This window comes from Chiloscyllium plagiosum, unplaced genomic scaffold, assembly GCF_037043375.1.
Source record: "Chiloscyllium plagiosum isolate Xiang-an unplaced genomic scaffold, Cpla_swu_hap1 HiC_scaffold_10, whole genome shotgun sequence".
NCBI lineage: Eukaryota > Metazoa > Chordata > Chondrichthyes > Orectolobiformes > Hemiscylliidae > Chiloscyllium > Chiloscyllium plagiosum.
Genome location: NW_028270148.1, coordinates 102339188 through 102360847, shown reverse-complemented (window position 1 = coordinate 102360847; position 21660 = coordinate 102339188). Strand labels below are relative to the sequence as shown.

Sequence of the window (21660 nt, the reverse complement as noted above, 5' to 3'; positions counted from 1 at the left end):
TAAATGAAGTGAGATAGGTCATATTGAGATGTTAACACATGCAAATGGCCTTCTTGCCATTTAATAGCAAAATTCTCATCTTGTTATTCAAACCTTGGGTGGAAAATTTGACTTTTTTTGGTTTGTTCAAGAATCCCATTTTTCCCAACTGACTCACTATTGTTCAGGGACTGGGAAAATTCAGCCCACTGCACTATTCTGAAAGCTTCAGCTGATCCCAGCTTTCTTCTTTACAGGTATGAACATCACAGCTATAGAAGGCACAGAGCCTTCCACACAAGCCTAGAAGCAAAATAATCTGCATTAATCAGAGATTCTAGTCTATTGAATTGAAAGAGGAGTTTTCCTACTTAAAGACTTGAACTGCTGTCAGATAACACAGTCTATATATGGAATCAAGGGTAATGCTTTGTCCAATGATGAATTTCAAATATTTCTCCAATATTGTCAAAGTTTACTTATTTAAGGATTATTCAATTATTTTGGATTACAACTGCAGTAAAATTCCAAATAGATTATTATTTAGGTCATTTTTATTTGTGCATTTGTACTCATCTTTGGTAGAATAATGTCCATGTATTAGTTTTAAAATGCTATTTTTGGATTTGAAAGTTCTCAAGTAAAAGTCCAAGGGAAGAAAGTATGCTTCGTTTACGTTAGTAAAATTGGTTCCTTTCCCAAAAGAGCAAAATCAAAGCCCATACTTTTATGGGTCCATGACACTGTCAAAGTTGGAAATACTCACAAAGAAGAGAACTGTAATGTGAGAAATTGAGTTAAATAATGCCTGTTGTGTGTTCACCATGAATGCTCTTGGAAGTCTAAAATGATAGATGTGATGTGCATGGACATTGTTGGGGCAAATTGTGTCAACTGTCATTTGAGTACAAGCGTAGAGAAAACATTTACTGGCAGATCATAAAAGTAATCAGTGAGCCATACTGATTTCCCACCTGCAATGTCAGTTTGGAGCTCCACACTGCAGTCCATTCTATCTTTAACTCTCACAACTAAATGGTCTCAGCAGCAACAAAACCATCCCACCTGGAGGGCTGCTATGTTGCAATGGTAGTGTCCGTACCTCTGAGCCAGGAGGCCTATGTTCAGGTCCCACTTACTCTATAAATATGTCACAGTATATCTGACCAGTTTGGTTAGAAAATATCTAACATGAGGCCTGGCTTAGTTGGGCTTTTGTGGTGCAGTGGTAGTATTCCTACTTCCCATGTTCAACAACTATTTTCTTCAGAGGTACATCAGGTTAATGAGAAAATATCTAACATTGTACCAATGATTTTTAAAGGGACACAGGTTAGTAGCCAGTTGTTTCTTTTTTCTGACTGTCACAGTGCTACAAGTGTTCGATGTTTTCTTTAGTTGTTTCAGGTTGCAGAAGTCTATCAGAAGTAGTGTGAAAGGTACTGAAGAAATTCTTGCTGACGTTAAGGCTTTTTGCACAAAGTAGTTTATCTCTATGACTCCAGTTGCTCCCAGAAATGGGTGCACTACTAGGCAGTATCTTTGGAATATTTGGAGAATGAGCAAAGATCATACAGAGCAGGGGAGGCTGCTGGAACTGGGGTGGGGACTGCGAATTGAAAGGAGAGTCGCATCTTCCTACAGTGCTCATGGAGCTATAATGTAAGTAAGGATGTCCTCACTGTCTCAGAGTTGGAATATATGGACTATTAATCTTTAATTCCATCAATTTATTTAATTCTGGGACTTCCATATGAAAAAAAAGCCTTTAAATGAGCAAGGACACTGTTTTAAAATGTCAAAGTTTTCTAAAAACCTCTTATGTGGATTAACAGGAAAACTGTATGGACAGTTTCCCTATGAATGTAATATTTGTCATTCTTTGGACAAAACCCTAAGGAAATAAGCAGCAAGCATCTCATCTGTAGAAACTACCAGAGACAAAAGGGAACAATCAGAACTGACAGTGCATAAGATTACTGAAGACTTCTGAACAATTTCAGGGGCATCGTATCATTGACAACAAGAGAATGAAACTCCTTTTTTAACATGGCCTCAGTTGTGTGCCATGACCAAAACTTCCCCCTTATGAAAAACTATGATTAAGCTTGTCTGTTTATTACAGAGTGTAGTAACATTAAGAAGGCCTGTAGGAGGGAAGAGTAACATCAGCTCTCCCTCAATAGTTCTTTTCGAAGTTGGACTCTGTCCTTTTCACAAGTTGGAATAATCATAGAGTTAGAGAGTTTAAGAATAAAACTATATTACCCATTCTATAATAGTGTACAGTTTAAAAGAGACTGCATCCAGAAGAACAACAACCTAACATTGTCCATAACACCACTAGAGCTCCAAAGGAATCTTGGGAATGTATAATTCTTTTACTTACGGACTTTAGCTTTGTTCCAACCTAAACTCCCCTCCCTATAACTTGGTATTCTGCTTGTATATCTATGCCACAGACTGAGTTCTTACCTTTTTAATAAGCTTTATACTTTACTTCAGTAAGTAATTAATAAAACTAACTCCTTACTTTGATTAATTCAAGAGATCTATCTAACTTATTTATACAAAAAAAGCTATATTATTGGTCAACTAAATACTGAATTGAAACAACACACACCTAAAAATAATTCGAATACTTTTATGATTAATCTCAGGAGTGAAAAAAATCGAGTATTTTCACTCCTCCGGACTGTTCAATTTAATTGACAGGTGAAGCTGCAGAATTATCCACCACCGTGGGCGGCACGGTGGCACAGTGGTTAGCACTGCTGCCTCACAGCGCCAGAGACCCGGGTTCAATTCCCGACTCAGGCGACTGACTGTGTGGAGTTTGCACATTCTCCCCGTGTCTGCGTGGGTTTCCTCCGGGCGCTCCGGTTTCCTCCCACAGTCCAAAGATGTGCAGGTCAGGTGAATTGGCCATGCCAAATTGCCTGTAGTGTTAGGTAAAGGGGTAAATGTATGGGAATGGGTGGGTTACGCTTCGGCGGGTCGGTGTGGACTTGTTGGGCCGAAGGGCCTGTTTCCACACTGTAAGTAATCTAATCTAATCTAATAAACATAAGGCTGTGGGACTAAATCATTTAGTACATTGAGGAGAAAAATGCACTAAAGGTGACTAGTGGTTTGGAGAGAGAGCACAACTACGCCATTGAGATAGAGGATCAGCTACCATCATACTAATAATGAAGTAGGCTAAATGGGCCAAATGGCCTACCCTTCTTCCTGCTTTCTTTGTTTCTATGCTTGTAACATCACGAAAATCTGACACCTGCTGCATTCACAAATATGACCACATTAACAAGACAAGAACTAAATCTCCTGTGCTTGTGAAAGTGACTGTGGTGATGAAATTTTACAGGTTTGACTCCATTGAAACATGATGTGGAGGTACTGGTGTTGACTGGGTTGGAAAAGGTCAAAAATCATAAGACACATCCAATGGATTTATTTGAAAACATTGGTTTTCGGAGCACAGCTCTTTCATCAGGTCAGAGTGACAGAGGAAGACCTTAGATCCAGAATTTATAAGGAAAAGATCAAAGAGACATACAACTCATTTGAAGGAATTGAACACACCTAAGATGGCTCTTAAATCTTTGATCAGTAAAAATGGAGGTACAGGCTTTGATTGATTAATATGCAAATCCCAGAATTTCTTTCAAGTCATTGCCCCGAGATAACTTAGGGTGTCATTAACGTAAAGGAGGTGACACCTCTGGTCAGACAATGTATTTTAGGTGTGAGATCTTGTTTGGAGTCTGTCTGTGGCTTAACCTGGAGTCAGACTGGTTTCATTTCCAAAGTAGGAGTTTATAAAATGCCACATTGACTGACTGTCTACAAATTGTGTGCTTTTTGAATGAAATAGAATGTATCTGTATATGCAAATTCACCCCACAGATTTCACAAAATCTCACCCTCAGACTTACCATGGGCTATTCTTTGGAATCAATCTCATTCTTGGACACACGCACCTCCATCAAGGACAGACAACTCAATACCTCACTCTATCACAAACTTACAGATAACCTTACAAGTGCTGCATTTCTTGAGCTTCCACCCTAAACATATTAGAAAAGCCAACCCCTATGGACAAGCCCTACACATACATAGGATCTGTTTAGATGAGGAAGGATGCGTTAGAAACTTGAAGGTGTTAAAGAGGCCTTCATAAGAACGGGGTACGATGCTCAACTCAACGATCACCAGTTCTGATGTGCCATAGCAAAAAACCGTAATGACCTCCTTAGAAGACAGATGCAGGATAAAACCAATAGAGTACCCTTCAGGATTACTTCCCGGGAGCAGAGAAACTACGCTATGTTCTTCTCAGCCTGCAACACATTATCAACGATGATGAATACCTCACCAAGATTCTTCCTACACATCCACTACTTGCCTTTAAATAACCGCCAAACCTTAAATAGACCATTATTCGCAGCAAATACCCAGCCTTCAGGACAACATCGACCAAAACACCACACAACCATGTCAGGGCAGTCTCTGCAAGATATGTCAGAGCATTGACATGGATTCTGCCATTACACATGGGGACATGACCCACCACATGCACGGCAGTTACTCATATGACTTGGCCAACGTTGTACATCGCATATGTTGCAGGCAAGGATGCCCTGAGGAATGGTTTATTGGTGAAACGATGCAGATGCTATGACCATGGATAAATGGACACCACGGACAATCACCAGACAGGACTTCAGGATACACAACAACTCAGAATTGCCGAGCAGAGGCTGATGCCACGTTCGGTACCCATGAGGATGACCTCAACAGGGATTTTGGGTTCATGTTGCCCTACAGTGACTCCACAGCACTATACACTCTCACACACATATTCTCTCATACGTACCTTCTCTCATACATACAGACCTTCTCTCATACATACACACTCACATGCACACTCTCTCAGATGCATACACCTGTAGTCCCTCACACTTGCACACATTCTCTCTTAAACACACACACACAGTATCTCTTACACACACACAGACACACACTCTCTCTCAGATGCACAAACTCCCTCACACTCGCACACACTCTTTCAAATTTTATAAACTCCTACTTTGGAAATAAAACCAGTCTGACTCCAGATTAGGACACAGACAAACTCCAAACAAGACGTCACACATAAAATACATTCTTTGACCAGAGGTGTAACCTCCTTTATACTGATAACACCTTAACTTATCTCAGGGCAGTGACTTGACAGAAATTCTGGGATTTGCATATTAATCAATCAAAATTTCCACCTCCATTCCAAATGATTAAAGATGTAAGAGCCATCTTAGGTATGTTCAATTGGTTTGCATGAATTGTATGTGCCTTTGATCTTTTCCTTATAAATTCTGTGTCTAGGGTCTTCCTCTCTCATTAGCACCTGATGAAGGAGCAGCACTCTAAAAGCTAGTGTTTTCAAATATACCCATTGATCTATAAGTTGGTGTTGTGTGATTTCTTACCTTGCCCACCCAAGTAGGAATTGGAGATACTTGCAGAATTGTATAACCTCCTCCCATGATACATACAGGTAGCATTGGTCAAACTGCAAGCTTTCCAAAGTGCAAGGTGCCTTTGATTCCACACACAAATTTTCGCAAGGGTCATGCGTCAAATCTGCCACAAACTGGAACTGAGTGTTTTCTCTCCCTCAATATCTGGCTGCTGTGTGACCTTAGGCAGTAAATCATGCAAACCAATGCCAAATATCCTGACGGCAATCTTGATGCCTCCATTCCACTGTGCCAGCTGGATTTGTGTCAAGCTACTGGGCAACAAGGGCTAACCAGTAATGACATGGTTGAAGACATGCAGAAGCCATGCCACAAAACAAAGTGAGATACAGCAGACATTTGGCCTGCTGTCTTGGTTGCATTTAGTGATGCTGCAGATCAGGAGTGGGAAAATTCAGCCCAATGTCTTGTTGACTCCTTTTGCATGAGTTCAAACAAACAAGGCCCTATTGTCTTTTGATGACTTTCATCTAAAAGCTATTGACTTACCTATAGCCACTCTTTACTCTGGAGTCTGCTCTAAAGTCTGAATACAATCATCAGAATGTTCACTTTTGTTCTGATGTTCAGTTTCTATGTTTCATGGATTTTGTTTCTCTTCTTGCTTTAATCCTATTAGAGACTAATTCTTATCGTGATCATTTGGCAGGAAAGTAGTGGGGGCAGGTGGCTAATTTTGTGGCAGAATGTTCACAGTTGCATTCCTGACATGTAGCCACCTTAATTCTCATTATCTGAGATGCCAGCCAAAGGCAGGATAGGTCTTTTTTATCAGTTCACTCGTGCGATGTAGCATTGCTGATTGAGCTAGCATTTATTGCTCATCCCTCGTTTTCCTCGAGAAGGTGGAGGTGAGCTGCAGTCCACGTGCTGAGGATAGACACACAGTGCAGTTAGGAAGGGAGTTCAATGATATATGCCCAGTAACAGTGAAGGAAAGGCAATATATTTCCAAGTCAGGAGAGTGGTTTGGAAGGGAACTTGCAGGTAATGGGGTTTCCATATATCTGCTGCCCTTGTCCTTCCGGATGGAATTGTCGTGGGTTTAGAAGATACACTCTCAAGATCTTTGGTGAATTTCTGCAGTGCGTTCTTGTAGCTGCTGCTGAGAATTGCTGATGGAGTGACTGAATGCTTGTGATGTGGTACTAATCAATCAGATGGATTTGTCCTGGATTGTGTCAAGCTTCCTGAATGTTGTTGGAGCTGCACCCATCCAAGGAAGAGGAGAGTGCTGACCGTTAAGGTCCTCATATGAGTCCCCTGCAGCAGTACCTTGTCCTCCATTGAGTTGGCAAATGGGCTATCCTTTCATTTAAGACCATAAGACCATAAGACATAGGAGTGCAAATAAGGCCATTCGGCCCATCGAGTCCACTCCGCCATTCAATCATGGCTGATGCGCATTTCAGCTCCACTTACCAGCGTTCTCCCCGTAGCCCTTAATTCCTCTAGACAACAAGAATCTATCAATCTCGGCCTTGAAGACATTTAGCGTCCCGGCTTCCACTGCACTCCGTGGCAATGAATTCCACAGGCCCACCACTCTCTGGCTGAAGAAATGTCTCCGCATTTCTGTTCTGAAATGACCCCCTCTAATTCTAAGGCTGTGTCCACGGGTCCTAGTCTCCTCGTCTAAAGGAAACAATTTCCTAGCATCCACCTTTTCCAAGCCATGTATTATTTTGTACGTCTCTATTAAGTCTCCCCTTAATCTTCTAAACTCCAACGAATACAATCCCAACGTGTCCATGCCGATTAAATATCCCAAACTAAACTAGTCCCACTCACCAGTGTTTGGCCCATATCCCTCTAAACATTTCCTATTCATGTACCTGTCATTTTAAAAAAAAATGTTGTACCTTTACCTCCATTTACTATGTCCTCTGGTGTTTTCTTTTCACCTTATCTATGCCCCTCATGATTTTATAAACCTCTGTAAGGTCACCCCTCAACCTCCTACACTCTAATGAAAAAACTCCCAGCCTATCCAGCCTGTCCTTATAACTCAAATCCTCCAGTCCCAGCAACATTCTGGTTATCCTTTTCTGAACCCTCACCAATTTAATAATATCCTTCCTTTATCAGTGTGACCAAAACTGGACACAGTAAAGCCATCTAAACCACATTTGCCTGAACAAGTATTACAAAAGATTAATTTGATTTTCTTCCTACTTTCTAGTTGAACGTACCTTAGTGTGTGAAAATTAACTGCCATGTTTGGCTATGTATCACTTGAAATATATGTTATTTGGTATGAAGTCCTTGGGAGATGAAAGACAAAATATAAGTTTAAATTTTTCTTTTGGGTCTTTGTTCATTCCTTCTTATGATATAGCCAAGTCAATATTGCATTGGCAAATAAACTCCCCAGCAACTAAAACTAAATTGATCACAGAAAGTAATGAGAATTAATGGATCACGTTTACATTGTGAGGTATGTGGTCTTTAGTGTTATTAAATAGGATCAGATATATGTGTTTGGTGGAATGTTATTTTTGATTAGTAAATGTTATTTCAATATCACATGGTTTCCTGCTATCTGCCATGACTACAAATAATACAAAATTAAGCCTGTTTCTCAGTGCCTGTTTTTAAAACTAAAATGGTAGAGGCTCCTTTTTCATATTCTGCAGTGTCGACAGGCATATATACCACAGAGGAGTTTTGTCTGCCACTTGGCATGACAATATGAATTGCACAGCATAATGATATTAAGCTGTTACAGTACCAGTGGCATTGTGTATTCATCTGGCAAGGTCCACCTTATTGTTTATGTTTTACAACACTGTACAAAGGTGTGCCTCATGAAACGCTGCATGTATCTGTGCCATGAACTGCCAACCAGGGATAGTCTTATCCAATGGACTTTAATGTGTTTCAGGATTCTGGATCAGTGGTGCTGGAAGAGCACAGCAATTCAGGCAGCATCCGAGGACAGGCAAAATCGACGTTTCGGGCAAAAGCCCTTCATCAGGAATAAAGGCAGAGAGCCTGAAGCGTGGAGAGATAAGCTAGAGGAGGGTGGGGGTGGGGATAGAGTAGCATAGAGTACAAAAGGTCAGTGGGGAAGGAGATGAAGGTGATAGGTCAGGGAGGAGAGGGTGGAGTGGATAGGTGGAAAAGAAGATAGGCAGGTAGGACAAGTCCAGACAAGTCAGGGGATCGTGTTGCTGGAGGTTAGAAACTAGGATGAGGTGGGGGAAGGGGAAATGAGGAAACTGGTGAAGTCCACATTGATGCCCTGGGGTTGAAGTGTTCCAAGGCGGAAGATGAGGCGTTCTTCTTCCATGCGTCTGGTGGTGAGGGAGCGGCGGTGGAGGAGGCCCAGCACCTCCATATCCTCGGCAGAGTGGGAGGGGGAGTTGAAATGTTGAGCCACGGGGCGATTTGGTTGATTGGTGCGGGTGTCTCGGAGATGTTCCCTAAAGCGCTCTGCTAGGAGGCGCCCAGTCTCCCCAATGTAGAGGAGACCGCATCGGGAGCAACGGATACAATAAATGATATTAGTGGATGTGCAGGTACAACTTTGATGGATGTGGAAGGCTCCTTTAGGGCCTTGGATGGAGGTGAGGGAGGAGCTGTGGGCATAGGTTTTACAGTTCCTGCGGTGGCAGGGGAAAGTGCCAGGATGGGAGGGTGGGTCGTAGGGGGGCGTGGACCTGACCAGGTAGTCACGGAGTCTTTGCGGAAGGCGGAGAGGGGTGGGGAGGGAAATATATCCCTGGTGGTGGGGTCTGTTTGGAGGTGGCGGAAATGTCGGCGGATGATTTGGTTTATGCGAAGGTTGGTAGGGTGGAAGGTGAGCACCAGGGGCGTTCTGTCCTTGTTGCGGTTGGAGGGGTTGGGTCTGAGGGCGGAGGTGCGGGATGTGGACGAGATGCGTTGGAGGGCATCTTTAACCACGTGGAAAGGGAAATTGCGGTCTCTAAAGAAGGAGGCCATCTGGTGTGTTCTATGGTGGAACTGCTCCTCCTGGGAGCAAATACGGCGGAGGCGGAGGAATTGGGAATACGGGATGGCATTTTTGCAAGAGGTAGGGTGGGAAGAGGTGTAATCCAGGTAGCTGTGGGAGTCGGTGGGTTTGTAGAAAATGTCAGTGTCAAGTCGGTCGTCACTGATGGAGATGGAGAGGTCCAGGAAGGGGAGGGAGGTGTCAGAGATGGTCCAGGTAAATTTAAGGTCAGGGTGGAATGTGTTGGTGAAGTTGATGAATTGCTCAACCTCCTCGCGGGAGCACGAGGTGGCGCCAATGCAGTCATCAATGTAGCGGAGGAAGAGGTGGGGAGTGGTGCCGGTGTAATTACGGAAGATCAACTGCTCTACGTAGCCAACAAAGAGACAGGCATAGCTGGGGTCCATACGTGTGCCCATGGCTACCCCTTTGGTCTGGAGGAAGTGGGAGGATTCAAAGGAGAAATTGTTAAGGGTGAGGACCAGTTTGGCCAAACGAGTGAGCGTGTCGGTGGAGAGGTACTGTTGGGAACGTCTGGAGAGGAAAAAACGGAGGGCTTGGAGGCCCTGGTCATGGCGGATGGAGGTGTAGAGGGATTGGATATCCATGGTGAAGATGAGGCGTTGGGGGCCGGGGAAACGGAAGTCTTGGAGGAGGTGGAAGGCGTGGGTGGTGTCTCGAACGTATGTGGGGAGTTCCTGGACTAGGGGGGATAGGACAGTGTCGAGGTAGGTAGAGATAAGTTCAGTGGGGCAGGAGCATGCTGAGAAAATGGGTCGGCCAGGGTGGTCAGGCTTGTGGACCTTGGGAAGGAGGTAGAACCGGGCAGTGCGGGGTTCCCGGACTATGAGGTTGGAAGCTGTGGATGGGAGATCTCCTGAGGTGATGAGGTTCTGTATGGTCTGGGAGATGATGATTTGGTGATGGGGGGTGGGGTCATGGTCAAGGGGGCGGTAGGAAGAGGTGTCCTCGAGTTGGCGGTTTGGCTTCAGCGATGTAGAGGTCAGTGCGCCAGACTACCACTGCGCCCCCTTTGTCCGCTGGCTTGATGGTGAGGTCAGGATTGGAGCAGAGGGATTGGAGGGCTGCGTGTTGTGAGGGTGAGAGGTTGGAGTGGGGGAGGGGGGTCGACAGGTTGAGGCGGTTAATGTCCCGGCGGCAGTTGGAAATGAAGAGGTCGAGGGCAGGTAATAGGCCAGCGCGGGGTGTCCAGGTGGATGCAGTGTGTTGGAGGTGGGCGAAGGGGTCCTCGGAAGGTGGGCGGGAGTCCTGATTGTGAAAGTAAGCTCGGAGGCGGAGGCGACGGAAGAATTGTTCGATGTCACGGCGTGTATTAAATTCATTGATGCGTGGACGGAGGGGGACGAAGGTGAGTCCTTTGCTGAGGACTGATCGTTCGTCCTCAGTGAGGGGGAGGTCTGGGGGGATGGTGAAAACTCGGCAGGGCTGGGAGCTGGTGTTTCAGTCTAATTATCACTACACAGCTATGTTTTGCACTCTGGCAACTCGTATTCAATTTCTGAACATATCCCAGAGGGGATAGATGTGTACCTGGTATGCAAAGTTCTGCACTGGGTGAAAATCTCATGTTCCCACTGGTGAAATATATAATTTTCCTATTTTCTCCAAGAATACACATTCTTTTTCATGCATGTCAAATTAATAGGCATGGCTTCTGCAACTGATACTACTTCTCCATTGTTCTCATAGGAGTATGTCCCTGATCTGACATTCTCTGGTCCAGCAAACACCATGGTCTGGCACCTACAGTATGGTTCCAGTTCCAGTTTTGGTTTATGTAAAGTCATTGTTTAGGCATTGAGTTTACGGTGTACATATGCCCATTCTGCACTCACATTTATTTTAGTGAAGCACTTTTTTTTAATGTCTGGAATAACTCAGATTGTGCTTTTGTTGTACACTTCATAAAAATATTTTGTTTGTTTCTCACAGCTGGGTAGGAGGCATTAAAAATTAAATGCTTCAACCTCACACAGGAACAAATGCTTCTGATACCATTTAGAAGTTCCCACTTCCCATGGTCCAGCAAATTTACCAGTGTGGCAAAAACCCAGAATGACATAGGCTGTGGCAGAAAATCTGGGACAATTCCATGAGAAGTCAAAGACCGCATGATGTTGGAGAGTCTGAAGAAGGGCCTGTGCCCGAAACGTCGAATCTCCTGTTCCCTGGATGCTGCCTGACCTGCTGTGCTGTTCCAGCAATAAAGTTTCAACTGTTGGAGAGTCTGCTCCACCATTCAATTATATCATGGCTGATCTCATAATACTTGACTCCATTTTTCTGTCTTTTTCCCATAATCCTTGATTCCCTTACAGGTTAAAAAATTATTTCTCTCTCAGTATTGAATATAGTTACTGACCCAGGTTTGACAGTTCTCTGTGATAAAAGAAATCCACAGATTCACTACTCTCTGACAGAACAAATTCCACTCCTTTTCTATCTTTAATGAACAACTCTTTATTTTGAAATTATGGCCTTTGGTCCTAGCCTCTCCCACAAGGGAAACAACCTTTCCATATTACCTTGTCAAATCCCCTAAGAATGTTGTATGTTTCAATAAGGTTGTCTCTTATTCTTCTAAATTCCAACAAGTACAGGCCCAACAAACTCAACCCCTCCTCATAAACTAGTCCCTCAACATCTGATATCAGTTTAGTGAACCTTCCCTGGACTGTCTCCAATACCAGTTTATCTTTCCTTAAATCAGGGGCCCAAAACTGTTCAAAATATTCCAGCTGTGGTCCATCTGGTGCCCTGTATACTTTTAGCAAACCTCCATACTTTTATACTTCATTCCCTTTGCCTTCCCTATTACCCACTTAAATTGGATGCTGGCTTTTTGTTATTCATGGATGAGGACTCCCACATCCTCTGTTCTATAGCTTTCTGCAGTGTTTCTCCATTTAAATAATATTCAGCTCTTGTATTCTTCCTGCCAAAATGTATAACATCACATTTTTCCAAATTATATTCCACCTGCCAAGTTTTTGCCCACTCACTTAACCTGTTTATGCCCCCCTCTGCAGACTTTTGATGTTACCTCACCAATTGTCTTCCCGCTTATATTTGTGTCATCTGCAAACTTGGCTACATTAACTTTCTTCATCCACGTCATTAATGTATACTGTAAATAACTGTAGCTCCAGCACTGATCCATATGGCACACCATTAGTTACAGGTTACCATCTCGAAAATGCCTCTTTTTCCCCATCACTGCCTTCTAAGGATCAGCTAATCCTCTATCCATGCTGATAATCTATCTCCAACATCATGAGCTCTTATTCTATTGAGTCGTCCAATGTGCAGTACCTCATCAACCACCTTCTGAAAATATATCCATACTTTCTCTCTAACAGTCCTGTTCGTTACCTTAGTAAAGAATTTTAGTAAATGTGTCAGGCATGAGCACCCTTCAAAAAGCCAAACTGACTCTGCTTAATCATGTTATGTATTTCTAAATGTTCTGGTATTACATCTTTTACAACAGACTCTTAATATTTTCCCAATAATAGATATTAAGCTAACTGGCTTAAAATTACAATTTCTTTTGTCATTTTACATAATGGTGTTACATTGGCAATTTTACAATACTGAGATACAAATCCAGAATCTAAGGATTCCTGGAAAATTACTACCAGTGCATCCACGCTCTCTATAGCTACTTCCTTTAATATCCTAGGATGCATTCCATCAGGTCCAGGGAATGTATCAGTTTTTAGCTCCATTAGTGTCTCTAGCATTTCTTTCTCTAACGACAGTAACTGTATTTATTTCCTCTCTTTCATTTGTTTCTTGAATATTTAGTAAATTTGGAATGCTATTAGTTTCTTCTACCATGAAGATTGATGCAAAGTATTTATTCAACTCCTCTGTCATTTCCTGGCTCCCCATTATTATTTTCCCAACTTCATTTTCAAAGGTGCCTATGTTTATTTTGGATTCTTTCTTCCTTTATGTATGTTTAAATAAGGTCTTGCTGCCAATCCTGATGTTATTTGCAATTTTACTCTCAAAGTTTATTCTCTCCCTTTTTTATTACTTTTTCATTGTTGTCTGTTGGCTTTTAAAACTTTCCCAATTCTCTGGCTTATCTTTGTATTTTTCTTAGATTTGATGCTATCAATTCAAGCAGGGCCAGTCTTGACATCAGGAGCAATTAGCTACATTTTCCAACAGGTTTCCTGTTGTTGAAACAAAATTCTTGCAAGTCAGGAATGAGCTGCCTATTAACATGGATTAGTGCTTGTTATCAGCCTCGTTAACTGCATATCGCACTTCATTAATATGCAACCTCCTATCCTATCACCTGCATGAGAAAACTAGATGTCAAAAAGTGAGAATAGGTATCTGATGTCTCCAGCTTGCCACTTGCTCCTCTGTACCTCCAACTTGGACATTTGGTAATAATATTTCAGGGTGCACTCCATCCTGCACTCATTCCACCGACCCCCACCTTTCAGGTCACAATCCATGTTAAAACTGTAAATTGGGGTACACTGGCAAGTAGCATTGAAATGCTGCTGCAAGGTCACTTCGCATGCAGGGACAGGCACCCTGCTCATGGATTGGATCTCAAGGCAACTCATTTGCTCTCTTAGTACTCATTCACCTTTAACATGCCTGGGTGCTCACAGCATCCCTGACTTGCCTTGCTTTTATGTGCTTTGCCACCTCCCCTCTCAATCTTCAGCCAGAGCTACCAACACCTTGCCATTTAGTCCAGACACAAAGTATGGCTTATCATGGTTATCAGCAGTCCTCAGTTAAGATATGATTTGGAGATGCCGGTGTTGGACTGGGGTGTACAAAGTTAAAAATCACACAACACCAGGTTATAGTCCAACAGGTTCAATTGGAAGCACACTAGTTTTCGGAGCGACGCTCCTTCATCAGGTGATAGTGGAGGGCTCAATCCTAACACAGAATTTATAGCAAAAATGTACAATGTGATGTAACTGAAATTATACATTGAAAAATTGATTGTCTGTTTCATCTATTAGAATACAGTGATAGTTTCACTTCTTTCATGTGTAAATCACAAAACTTCTTTTTAAAAAGTTGCATTAGATTAGATTAGATTAGATTAGATTACTCACAGTGTGGAAACAGGCCCTTCGGCCCAACAAGTCCACACCGACCCGCCGAAGCGCAACCCACCCATACCCCTACACTTACCCCTTAAACCTAACACTACGGGCAATTTAGCATGGTCAATTCACCTGACCAGCACATCTTTGGACTGTGGGAGGAAACCGGAGCACCCGGAGGAAACCCACGCAGACACGGGGAGAATGTGCAAACTCCACACAGTCAGTCGCCTGAGGCGGGAATTGAACCCGGGTCTCTGGCGCTGTGAGGCTAACCACTGTGCCACCGTGCCGCCCACAGTTTTGCATTCTCGGGTTAGTTGTTAACAATGGTGATAGCTAGACAATATGTTGAAGGTTCTGGATTAGTGGTGCTGGAAGAGCGCAGCAGTTCAGGTAGCATCCGAGGAGCAGTAAAATCGATGTTTCGGGCAAAAGCCCTTCATCCTGATGGTCTTCCAGCACCACTAATCCAGAATCTGGTTTCCTGCATCTGTAGTCATTATTTTTACCTAATATGTTGAAGGTGTTGGCTCCGTGTTCTCTATCTATGCCATGATGTTTAGATTGATTCTAATTTAAAAAGTGAGATAACAGAGTTTTACATAAATTCATGCAGTTTTTGAGCTCAGAGTTCTACATGAATGCATGCAGTTTTTGAGCAAATTACAATGTAACCCTGCAAGTACAAATTCACCCCACAAAATATATATGTATATGTGGGTCATTGTCTGTCTGTGTGTGTCTGTCTGGGTTGGGGGTTGTGAGTGTGAGAAAGTGTATGAGTGTGTGTAGTGACTGCAGAGTATCTTAAGTCTGTGAGGGGGTCCATGTGTGAGTGTGTGTGTCTGTAAGGGCGTGTGTGGGTGTCTGTGTGCGCGTCTGTGTGTATGTGTGTCCGTGTGTATGTGTGTATAGGAGTGCCTGTGTGTGTGAGAGTGTGTGTGTAGGAGTATCTGTATGTGTGTGTATAGTGCAATGGTGGTCACCTGTAATGTGACATGAACCCAAGGTCCTGGTTGAGGCCATCCCTATGGGTACCGAACTTAGCTATCAGCCTCTGCTCGGCCACTTTTCTCTGCTGCCTGTCCCGAAGTCTACTTTGGAGGATGGTCACCCAAAGGTCCGAGGCTGAATGTCCTGGACCACTGAAGTGTTCCCCAACTGGGAGGGAACCCTCCTGTCTGTTGATTGCTGTGCGGTGCCCATTCATCCGTTGTCGTAGCCTTTGCTCGGTTTCCCCAATGTACCATGCCTCCGGGCATCCTTGCCTGCAATGTATAAGATAGACAACGTTGGCTGAGTCACATGAGTACCTGCCATGTACAAGGTGGGAGGTGTCCCCACGCGTAATGGTGATATCTATGTCCACACTCTGCAGCATCTACCGTGACAGGGTTATATGGAGTTGCCCTGAGAGCCAGGCAGCCTGCTACAAACAAGATCTGTTTGAGGTTTGGCGGTTGTTTAAAGGCAAGTAGTGGAGGTGTGGGGAAGGTCTTGGTGAGGTGCTCATCCTCATTGATAATGTGTTGCAGGTCACAAAGAACATGGTGTAATTTTTCAGCTCCTGGGAAATACTGAACAACGAAGGGTACCCTGTCAGTTGCATCATGTGTCTGTCGCCTGAGGAGGTCATTACGGTTCCTTGCTGTTGCATGTCAGAACTGGCGGTCGATGAGTTGAGCATCGTACTCCGTTCTTGTGAGGGCATCCTTGAGTACTTCCAGGTATCCGTCACGTTCCTCCTCATCTGAGCAGATCCGGTGTATGCGTAGGGCTTGTCCATAGGGGATGACTGTTTTAATATGTTTTGGGTGGAAGCTGGAGAAGTGTAGCATTGTGAGGGTGACTGTGGGTTTGCGGTAGAGTGTGGTGCTGAGGTGTCCATCCTTGATGGAGATGCATGTGTCCAAGAATGAGACAGATAGTCTAGAGTCCATGGTGAGTTTGATGATGGGATGAAACTTGTTGATGTCACTGTGTAGTTTTATCAGTGATTCTTCGCCATGGGACCAGAGGAAGAAAATGTCATCAATATACCTGGTGTACAATGTTGGTTGGAGATCCTGCATAGAGAAGAAGTCTTGTTCGAACCTGTGCATAAAAATGTTGGCATATTGGGGTGCAAATCTGGTCCCCATGGCTGTTCCGTGTGTCTGGATGAAGAACTGGTTGTCAAAGGTGAAGACGCTGTGATCAAGGATAAAGCGGATGAGTTGTGGATGGTGTTTGGAGATTGGCAGTTGTTGGTGTTGAGTACTGAGGCTGTTGCCGCGATGCCATCATTGTGGGGGATGCTGGTGTAGAGTGCGGAAGCGTCCATTGTGACGAGGAATGTTCCCGGTTCGACTGGTCCGTGGGTGCTGAGTTTCTGTAAGAAATCCGTAGTGTCGCGACAGAAGCTGGAGATCCCCTGTACAATAGGTTTCAAGATGCCTTCCACATAGCCAGAGAGATTCTCACATAGGGTCCCATTGCCCGACACGATGGGACGTCCCGGTGTGTTGGCTTTGTGTACCTTTGGAAGACAGTAGAAGTCGCCTACACGAGAAGTACGTGGGATGAGGACGCGTAGGGAACTCTGAAGGACTGGATTCAAAGTTCTGATCAGTATGTTTAATTCTCGGGTGTGTTCTTTGGTCGGATCAGCTGGTAGTTGCCTGTAGTGTACTTGGTTGTTCAGTTGTCGGTACACTTCCTTGCAGTAATCTGTTCTATTCTGAATGACAATGGCTCCTCCTTTATCTGCTGGTTTGATGACAATGTTGTGATTGGTTTTGAGAGCCTGGATGGCATTGCGCTGTGAATGGGTGATGTTTTGCTCTACCTTGTGGGTACGGCTGATGAATCTGGCATTTATATATTTCCTGGCGGTTTGAACATATATGTCAAGGCAAGGGCAGCAGCCCTCCGGTGGGGTCCAGGTTGACACCTTCTTTGGTCGCTCCTCTACAGATCCCTGTGATGACTACTCCAGTTCATCAGTGGGCTCATTGGGATCACTGCTGGCACCTTGAAAGAATTCCCGGAGTCTCATTCGTCTGATGAACTCCTCTGTGTCTGCTGCCAGAACCAACGGGTCCATTTTGGTGGTGGGGCAGAAGTTGAGACCCCTACTCAGGACTTCAATCTCTTCCGGTCGAAGGGTGTGGTCCGATACGTTGATAATAGACTTCCCCGCAGTGATAATGTTGTCTACTGTGGTTCCAGGGTGGGCTTTGCTATTACTGGTGAGAATGCCAAGTTTCTCCAGTTTTTTGTTCTTGGCGTGCATGTACGTGGTATAGTTTTGTCGCCTTGTCTGTTTGGCAATGTCGCGTAATTGTACTGATGTATCCTGGTGCAGGCTGAGAGTGTGGACTGCATCTGAATTTCAAGGTTGTGGCACCTGCTGTAGAGTTGGTGCATGAGATGATTGAGGGGTTTACGAGAGGTGCGGTGGCAAAGTTTCTCTGCGTCGTCTGTGCTGTAGGTCGACCTAAGTGGATTCGTGATCCGTAATCATTTTGGAATCTTTCCTGCTTGCCTGTATTCCTGTAGGAACTTGTTGTCTGTGTCGATATGTGCAATCTTCTTGGAGATCCTCTCCACTTTAAGCCGGTGGTTAGTGGTGTTGATAATAGTCATGATTCGGAGATGCCAGTGTTGGACTGGGGTGTACAAAGTTAAAAATCACACAACACCAGGTTATAGTCCAACAGGTTTAATCAGAAGCACACTAGCTTTCGGAGCGACGCTCCTTCATCAGGTGATAGTGGAGGGCTCAATCCTAACACAGAATTTATAGCAAAAATTTACAGTGTAATTGAAATTATACATTGAAAAATTGATTGTTAAGCCTTTTATTTGTTAGAATACAGTGATAGTTTCACTTCTTTCATGTGTAAATCACAAAACCTTTTGCATTCTCGGGTTAGCTGTTAACAATGGTGATAGCTGGACAATATGTTGAAGGTGTTGGCCCCCTGTGTTCTCTGTCTATGCCATGATGTTTAGATTAATTCTAATCTAAAAAGTGAGATAACGGAGTTTTACATAAATTCATGCAGTTTTTGAGCTCAGAGTTCTACATGAATGTGTGATTTTTAACTCAGTCAAGATAGACAGTCTTCAAGTCAGAGGGCCCCAGTACAATGTCAAGGGCAGCCTCCAGCATTATTCCAGGGGCTTCAACACAGCCCGTCAGCGGTCAGGATCAAGATCCTCTTTCATAGGTGATGAAGAGCCGAATGTTGGGCACTCCACCACTTGTTTTAGCTTTTTCTGCCCTATTTGGCTGATTTCTTCTTGAATCAGAGCAAGGTAGACATTGGTGAGATAAAAGGTAAAAGGGGTAAAATGATAGTCGGTGGCACAGCTGTTAGTGTTGGTTCCCTTACTGGTGAAGGAAAGGTGGTACGGTTTCCCGAGTGAGTGAATAGGTACTGCAAAGATCATATAGCATTCAGTGAGTGGGGAATTTTTGGTGGGTGAGAGGGAGTGAGGGAAGATGTTGCATTAACTGAGTGGGGTATATCATGCATAAAACATTATTTATGTTGATTATACATTCTGATGGCTGCACTGGTGTTCCAGTCCAGAAAATCAGTGTGACCCTTAAAACTATCAAAAGTAGAATTCCCATTCACAGGTCACATTCAGAGCTAAAATCAATTTACTTCAAAAAATGTACAGTCAATGAGTGTAAATACACACCAAACTTACATTTGATGTCACTTAGCAAAATTGCTAATCCTTCTTTTGGACTGGTATTTGACCTCCTCATGACAAGGTTCATATCCTGTTTTCAATAAAGATCAGTGATACTCTATACCAGATGTGAGCAGGCTGTCAATCCATTACATAGCATAACTGATTTCAATAATTTTAGGTTTGCTTTCATTTACTATTCATGGGTGATTTTCTAAATAAAATCAAATAATCTTAGTACATATGGTTCCAAAATGAGAATAAAGAAATTCCATGATTAGAACATGTGATCTGTCTGGACGCAGTGTCTATAGTAATGCAACAATCATAATAAAGCAAACAATTTGATGTTAAGCTAAAATCTAAGAAGTATTAGGCAAATACGATATTTACATCTGTAGGTATCAGTATAAATATAACTTTTATGTCATTTTCTCAATCTGTGTTTAATTAAACATGTTTTCAAAGTGTTCTCATTGTGTTGATTATCTTTTGGGGAAAACCAATTTATTCTGAAACCTCAGAATAGAAGAGGACACCATGCTAGAAACCTTCATTAGAACCACTAAGGACTTAATAAAAATATACCAATTGCGCAATGCACTCAGAAAACATACAAGTTTCCTATCCTTGTGTATAAATGTATTCAGCTTTATTTTCCTCACTGAAATTCTTAGAATAATGGAAATCTTACATACAATCCTTAATCTTAGTTTCCTTCAGTTCCTATCAGATGTCCATTAACACAAGAGAGCACATGAAGCTTATGCTAAATGACATTCTGCTTAGCTCAGTGCATAAACACCATAACAGTCCACCAAGTCAATCAATATGCTGAACTCTGAATTAAAATCCATAACAGGACAAAAATGGTGGATATATATAGCAACTCCATAACCTTTGAATAGAGAAGAGATAAATGATTATTTCATATACAGATCCTTTATCATGGTGGTCAATACTTAAAAGATTAATAATTATTTCCTCTTTGGATTCCAACTGAGTTGGTATGTATTTCCAGCATTTTTGATCTTTATTTTGAGGTATTTTCCAGTATTTCTAGCATTTGTCTTTATTGGTACAAGAGAACAATATACACACCAATACTAACAGCATCTTCACCAAAGGGGTTTCATCAATAAGTAATAATGTATTGTTGGTGCTGAGGAAAATAGACCAGTATGACATCCCATTTACTTGAATTGCATCGTCTTTGAAGCACTTCACTACCTTCAATTTCTCAGTATAATTTATTTTTTAAATGTATCCTAGAATGACTCAAGACATATCTAAATACTGATGTCTATTTTGGATCTGCACAAAGTATTTAATAAACAAAATACAGCAAGTCCACAAATATTTTATGATATGGCCATTCATTCCTTATGTGTTTTATTTGAAATATTAACAACATTCTCATTTGAACAAATGCTTTTCATGGCTCAAATACTTCTTCATGCACACATTGTGCCGCGGCAAAGTGCAGAGGCATGTGAATAGAGCTGCATTTAATGTGAAATTAAATGGATCTAAGTGAGGTTTGCAGCTGTGTTGAAATATATCTGTTGCTTCTGAGGTAAAAGCAACACAGTTATGAATCACACAAATCTTTTCAAAAGATTTAGTCCTTAAAAATAAAAGTGCCACATTTGTATGAATGACAATTCTTCAAAATATATGATAAAATTATTAAGCAAACTTATAAAATCTAACCTGATTTACATCTGGGTAAGAGGAAATTACACAGCCCCAGATCATCTTAATATGTGAAGTGTTTCATACCACATTTGTATTTGTAACTGCACAAATGTACTGTGGAATTGCTATTATCAACCAATGGAGTTCAAGAGGTTCCAGATACCACTATTAATTTACAAGTAGAGCTTCTATAGTTCAGGTTGGGGAGGAATAATATGTCTGCCTGTTCCTGGCACTTACATTGTTCAAAGTGGCTCCTTTAGCTGGATGGCATAATCATAGCCCAACTCTTTATGTCATTCACATAAACAAAACAGCCCCTTGTTTATCCAATGGACAACAACAGAAGGAGTGAAGTAGGGAAATAATTCCACCAAAGTTTTCCCAATGTCTTGCAATAACATATTAGCTTCAGCATCCCATTTAAAACTGATTTAAGATTATAATCTGGTATTTCTAACTACATTTCACATGTCACAATGTATAATGGAATTGTCATAGAGTCATATAGGATGGAAACAGACCATTGGGTCCAACCAGTCTATGCTAATCCAAACTAAACTAGTCCCACCTGCTTGTGTTTGGCCCATATCCCTCCAAACAATTCTCATTCATGAACTTATGCAGATGTCTTTTAAATGTCCACCACTTCTTCTGGTAGCTCATTCTACACATGAACTACTCA

The 21660-nt window shown here is 42.6% G+C and overlaps 1 protein-coding gene and 1 pseudogene across 1 annotated transcript in view; both read right to left on the bottom strand.

Annotated features, from left to right (window-relative positions):
• cfap61 (cilia and flagella associated protein 61) overlaps nt 1–21660 on the bottom strand; it is a 240219-nt gene that overhangs the window by 16710 nt on the left and 201849 nt on the right. The window lies entirely within an intron of this gene.
• LOC148149044 (uncharacterized) lies at nt 208–17862 on the bottom strand (annotated as a pseudogene).